General features: G+C 41.4%; 1 pseudogene; it reads right to left on the bottom strand.

Moving 5' to 3' along the window:
- Positions 1 to 1254: 1254 nt before the first annotated feature.
- On the bottom strand, positions 1255 to 4458 carry LOC101970335 (mannosyl-oligosaccharide 1,2-alpha-mannosidase IB pseudogene; annotated as a pseudogene).
- Between the last annotated feature and the right edge of the window lie 2415 nt (positions 4459 to 6873).

Here is a 6873-nt window from a genome sequence, read left to right as displayed (position 1 = left end):
AAAAGAAAAGTTTTAGATATAACCAATTTCAGTGTAATATAATTAATCACATTCTTTTCACCAAAATTATTTTGAAGTTATTCTGATTAACCCTTTGGAGTCTATAAATATTCTTGGAAAACTAAAAAAGAAAAATAATTGTGAACAGCTCACTCATCTGATGAAATAATAAAGGATCCCCTGTTCCCATTCCTAATAGAATGTTTAAGGAAGTTTCACTGTGTTTGGGGTTTGCTTCCTAAATTTTAAAAGTAACTTAGCTTATCATGGCAAACTCAGAGCTGCATGGTAAATCATGAGTAAATCTCCCTAGGTACCAATAGTGAATTTTATCAAGCCACATAAAGTTGTAAGCTGCCTGACTCTATTAAATTTATTATGAGATTAAAGTGGATAAAATTTAATTGGTACTTATGTTGGTTTGGAAGAATAACATCTTACCAACAAAATCAAGGATTTCTCTAAGAACATGTGGTAAAGCAACAAACTGGCACTTCCCTCTCTTTTGGTCATGCCACCAACACTAGAGTGAATTACATGCACAAAATCCTAAACCCAGGCTCTTAAGTAGAGCCTGATAAATAGCAATTTCAATGATATCAGATAGAGAAAAATACTTGAAGAGTATTCTTTGTGAGATCATACCCCAGGAAAAATAAAGTGTAACCAAGAAATTTCATTGCGATTGAAATGGTTGCCAGTATGTTCATCCAATGGGGAACTTCAAAATTCAGACAGGGATAGGTACTTCTGTTTCATTTTTGAGTCTTCTTGCTACTGAAGTTGTTACACTGTTCTTTTGTTTTTGTTTATCTTATTTTATTCTATTATTTAAATGGAGAAATAGGAATAACCAATGTGTAATATCTAATTTAAAAGCTGCTCCACTGTGAGAGGAAAAAAATTATATAATTGGTTCCAAAAGTCATATCTAATTCCTGAAAGGTGCTCTATGTTCTTGGATTGCTCTAGCAATACAACAGTAACAGACAGTGCTTCTTGTGTGACCACTTCATTAAGAATCAAAGCACATCTGTTCTCTTTCCTACAGGTACCAGAACATATTTTGGTCAGGTATAAAATGGAATAATTTCAAATCTGATATATCTACAAGTTGAAAAGCCTTACAGGGAGGTTTCACCCTGTCATGTTGACTTAGAGGTCTGGATTTTCAAAAGCCACTTCTCCAGACTAGTTTCTGTAGTGGTTCATGTAAACAAAACATAAGTAAGACTATTCCTTCTGTAGCTGCTTTCATGGAACAGCAGGATTACTTGAAAGTGTGATGTTAACTAAATATAACACAGGCAGAGAGTGAGCTTCTCTGTTAACCACCCAGTGATCTAAAGGTAAAAGGTCATCACTGTAAAAGAGCAGATACAAATATTTTAATGTTTCAGAAAAAAAGAAGTTCTGCTATACATCATCTTTTGTAGGAGTAGAGGAATATATATTTTTGACTCCAGAAAACTCCACCACTGATCCGGCAGTACTTTTCAATAGCCAGTGCTGCTTCCCAGCTCCACTGACTCTATCTTGAATCATGAGTAAATACCCCTAGGTACCAACAGGTTTAAATTACTTCTGGCTGGAGGATATAATACTTTTCAGCCTGCTGGACAGCCACAGCCTCCACTGCACCATCAAACTTGAATGCAAACATTCCCCCATCAAAGCAAGCCAGATGTCCCATCTTCTTTTCCAATTGTCCATTCTTGCATAATCCAATAAAGATAAGACCACCCTGGGACTTCTTAATAAGGTGTTTCTCTATAGCCTCAATAGCATCATCATACATCTTTCTTGCCTCATGATCCATTTTATCTGATATCAACCATCTATATTCATAGATACTGTCCTCCATACCACCAAATAATGTATAATACTTACCCCAGTGCCCTGTTTTTGGGTTCAAATAATTTGGATAAATGCCATTTGGATGATCCATTTGCTGAAGTACTTTCTGAATATGCACAACCTTTTTTATAGTAAATCAGGTCCCCTGTCAAGTAGCTGAGGTGGACAAATTCCATATGTAATGTACCAAACTCAGCCAGAATGCTGCTACCTGCAAATGCCCACCCCCAGTTTCTCCCTACTCCAGTTTTCAGATTCACCCTTCCCCAGGGAATCCCAGTAGGTGTGTTAAAAGAAGTTGGGAATTTCTCAGCCAACTCTACCACTTTAATCTTGAATATCTCTTCTCCTGAAAGGTAATATGCTGCAAGAAGGTGTCCAATAAATCAAATGTTAACTTCAAACAGACACCTCTGAATTCACACTGAAATCAAGGTTGTCTTTGATCCATCTTTGTCCAACAAGAAATTCATCATGAAGTCCCATGATATAAAGGGTATCCAAAGCATCTACTATGGTAGCACTCAACTGTGAACTTCCAAATATGTTAGTATAGTGTCCTTTCCTTGCAGTAGGTCTGAGTTCATTATGACCCAATTCATATATCCTATAATTATCCCAGGCATGTTTCGTCATCTCTTTAATTTTTCCTCTTTTTCTTATGTCACTGTCTACTAGTCCTCCACCACTTATTCCTACAAGATTTAGAATAGGGACTGGTGGCAGAGGTTTGCTCTCTCTTTTAATATTTATTTTTAGTTGTAGTTGAACACAAAAACTTTATTTCACTTATTTATTATTATGTGGTGCTGAGGATTGAACCCAGTGCCTACATGACAGGCGAGAGCACAACCATTTGAGCCACATCCCCAACCCCTGTATTTCCTCTTTTGACTTCTTTAATTTTTCTTTTGCTTCTTGCAGGGCCTTCTCATAATCTGGTTGCATCTTATTTCTCAGATGGTGGTCTTCTTTTCCTCTGTGTCTATGTTCATCAGGTCCATGGATCAGGAAGACAGCAGGAGTTTTAGCCCCTTTGCAGGCATCTATATGAAGAATTAATACATCTTCTAAACCCAGATCAAAGTGTTTGTATTTTGAAGAGTCTGGAAGGAAGAAATTGCCCAGAACATGTGGTGATGAAGGCACTAAGAATAAGGAGAAGGATAAACTTCTTAGAAAGTCTCAAGGTAGCTTGTGATGTGGGAAGGAGGATGGCCCCAGGTTCAGAGGTGGAATCCAGCATCCCGACAGGGGCAACAGGGCTGGGGGTAGTCATCCTTTAGGCTCTTGGACAAAACATTATATAAAGTTCTCATCTTATAACAAATGTACTAGACATTGAACCGTTTTCAAAATCTTAACAAATAGGATAAACTGAATTTTTTTCCTCTCACAGGTGTGTTGTGTTTTTTAAAAAGTATCTCTTTCATGCTCGCCCAATTACATCTGGAAACCTGGGTGGGCTTCCAAATGATTGCTAGTTTTATGTCCTGTGATATCTTCCTGCCATTAGACTTTATATACTTAATCAAGTTGTTACAAATCTTCTCTTCATTCCTGGGGGTAGATCACGCAAACCACACTGCAGAAAAACTGCAAGGTGGGTTCTTCCATTTCCACACCCCAGTGAGATGATCAAATGTGGTCTCTCTCCCCCACCAGGAGGATAGCGAGGGCCAAGAAGTTGTAGAAGGTCCACTTAATCTCCTGGATGTCTCTATTCAACTGTCTCTTAACATTCGTGGTGGTGGGGGAAAGGGGGCAAGTGTCTGGGGAAACGCGGGTCTCCTCAGAAGTTTCCCAAAAGGGTGGAAGGTCTCCCACCTCTCAGGAAGGCTGAGGCAGCTGCAGTGGGTGAAACAAGGAGGTTGGAGCCAACAATCACCCGCACCTCACCACCCACCCCGCAGACGCCTGGCGCCTATGCTGCACCCTCCACTGTCCACCCACAGGGCAATCACGCCTCAAATACCTGACTCCTGGGATCTGCAGCTGCACTGTTGGTTAGGGAGCGGAACTTCCTCTTCTGGAGGCCACTCAGCGCCCCGACGTGTGCGGGGGAGGGGAGGCCTGGCAACCGCCCCCACAAGGGTCCTCCTCCTCCTCCTCCTCCTCCTCCTCCTCCTCCCAGCGGCCAGTTCAGTAGACCAGGCACCTGCACCCAAGCCTGGTCACCACTGAAGGTGCCCTGCCCCGCCACAGAGACCGACCCCCGCTCCTCCGCTGCTTGGGAGGAAGCCTGGCCCTGTCTCTTGTCCCAGAGCCTGGGACAGGCGCCTGCTCATTCTTTGCTGCGCCTTGGGGAGGCGGAGGTCTCAGGCCAAGGGAGCTCCCGCGCCTCAGCTTGCAGAGGTCGGCTCTGGCTTCTTCCAGCCCTGCCACCGGCCCCCACTGGGGACCTCCTCTGTGCTGCCTCCTGTACCTCCCAGCGGTTTGCCCTGTCTGCGGCGGGGGAGGCGGTGATCCCACGCATGCGGGGCTGCAGCCTGGGCCCAGTCCCCAGTCTCCATAGGCCAAGAGAGCAGAACCACCGCGGGGCTGACACCTCTGGGGCGGAAGCCTTAGAGCAGTTGGGTGGAGGAGCGGGTGAGGGGACATGGACCAACCTGCCATCCACAGGTTTTTTTTTTTTTTTTTTTTTTTAACCAGAAGTCACAGGTACACTAAGATGGAATCAAGCTTGAAATTAAAAAGATGTAACTGCAGAGGTTTCACCTTTTTAAAAATTCATATTTAAAATAGTCCTAGGAATAGAAGAGTGTCTTGTTCACAGAGCCACCATGTTTCATCTTTCATATTTGTTGCATTATACAGTGACTGTCACATAATAACTCTCAATAAAAATCGCTACTTTAATGAAAGCTCTTCTTAGCCAGCAGGACAGAAGATCATCCCCCAAGGATGATGGGGAGAATCTGTGAGTTAAATAAACCTATTTCCTCTGTAAAGAATCTTGCCTCAGCTATTTTATTATATCAACAGAAAATGGTCCAAAACAAAGGTAGAAGATAATATGTTTTTGCATTATACAGTACTTATCACTGTTGTTGAATGTGACTGTGAAGCCTGTGCCTGTTTTCTCTAAGTCCCAGCCCCTGATGTAGTACCCAAAATACAAAAAAAAAAAAAGTCAAGGCTGGAAATTATATTGGTAGTATATTAAGGGTATGGATTAAGAGAGAAAAGAGCAGAACTTGAATCAGAAGTTCATATGCAAAAGGATGCACTCCTACCCAATACCCAGGTAACTCAGGGTAAGAAGCTGTATGTGTTTTAAGTTTAAAAATATACATTTTTAACAAATTCCCAGTAATACTAACTTGAATTTTGCTTTTATTTTTGTTATTGTTTTACAATGAACTGACCAATTTTAAATGTCCAATGGATCAGGGCTTCTGTGGTATTATTGTTCTAAATGCAGGCTTAAAGTTTCAAGTTTATGCCACCAAAACACCTACTGATTGACAGTTTATTGCTAAGAAGATAAGCAGTGGCCCTGTAGATGAGGGGGAGATTGAGAAGCCCTCATAAGGCAGCTGCCAATGTCCTGGGGCAGCTCATTGACCTAGAAAGCAGATATTAGTACTCTCACCACAAAAAGAAAAGAAACAACTGTATGAGATGATGAGTCTATTAATTTGTGTAACATTTTTAATCATTTTGCTGTGTACATCAAATAAATATACTAACACATTACATAATGCCCTTTAAATATTCACAAAAAGTAAAGGCAAAAGACAGAGAATGAAAAAATAAATAAGAGAGGCAGGGTACTGGGTTCAAGTCCAGATGCAATGAAAAACATGTTGTGTGACCTTGGACAGTCTCCCCTCTCAGGCCTTGGTCACCTGAAGAGCAAAATGCATTGAGTTAGATAAGGTCTTAATTCCCCCTGGTTTGCTGAAGCTATACCCTAGGCATTGTTGTAAAATGTCCCAGATCCTCCATCCCATCAGCCCCTGTATCATGAATGGCACTCAAGGCTGACTGGGTTGTTTTACAGACAGAAGCCATATGATCCCAGAATCACGGAACAGCTCTGCTTTCCTGAGCTTGTCCCTGTTGATACCATCATCGGTAAGTCTGGCTCGAAGTCAGTCAGCAGACCCACAAAGAAGGAAGTTGCACATCTGCATGTTCTTTCTGAAAAAAATCCCCAAAGTCAATTATCCAAGGCTGCCAAATAGAATGTTCTAAGTGATCCTGCATTTGTTTGTGTTTGCACAGAACAAAATACTCCCAGACTCTCCATGGGGATTTCATATTTTTCCTACAGGAATGGGCTCACAGGGAACTCCAACTTATTTGTAATATTTTCATATTGTCAAAATTTTTAATCACTTTTGTAATCAGCAGACAAAATGTGCTAATTTTCAAAAAGAGTCAGGAAAAAGAAGTTGTGAAACAAAATTGGGGGCTGTTTTATTCACCCCATGTCCTCTATTCCCTCCTCATCTCATCATTTCCCATCTTATTAAGCACCTCAGCTACTACTCAGCTCAACATGCAGATTTCAATAGAAACATAGAAGAGGGGAAGCTTGGGGAAAGAATTGCGAACTCATATATCATGTAGATGAGGTTTGAACCCAGATCTCTCAGATCCAAGTAAGGGCCACCAGTTAGCTAATAATAGAGGGATTCTCCCAGGGTGCTTAATGTTGCCTGTTAAATGAAGCACTCTTAGACCTTTCTTTAACTGTCTTTAAAATGCAATAGGGAACTAGGTGTGGGATGTACACCTGTAATCTGACTTGGGAGGCTTGGGATCCTCAGGCAGAAGGATCAAAAGCCAGTCTCAGCAACTTTCAAAACCAAGACCCTGAACAACTCAGCAAGATTCTGTTTCTAAAAAAAAAATTTAAAGTCTGAGTATGTGGCTCTGTGGTAAAGCACTCCTGGCTTAAATACCTAGTACCCCAGAAATAAATGAATAAAATGCACTAGGGAGGTACTTGGGTTGCAATTACCTAAGGTGTTTGTGAAATGCAAATTTCAGGACCCTCAGATTCCT

This window comes from Ictidomys tridecemlineatus, unplaced genomic scaffold (assembly GCF_052094955.1).
Source record: "Ictidomys tridecemlineatus isolate mIctTri1 unplaced genomic scaffold, mIctTri1.hap1 Scaffold_66, whole genome shotgun sequence".
Taxonomy (NCBI): domain Eukaryota; kingdom Metazoa; phylum Chordata; class Mammalia; order Rodentia; family Sciuridae; genus Ictidomys; species Ictidomys tridecemlineatus.
The sequence above is the reverse complement of the archived record's forward strand: the minus strand, read 5'-3'. Positions and strand labels throughout refer to the sequence as shown.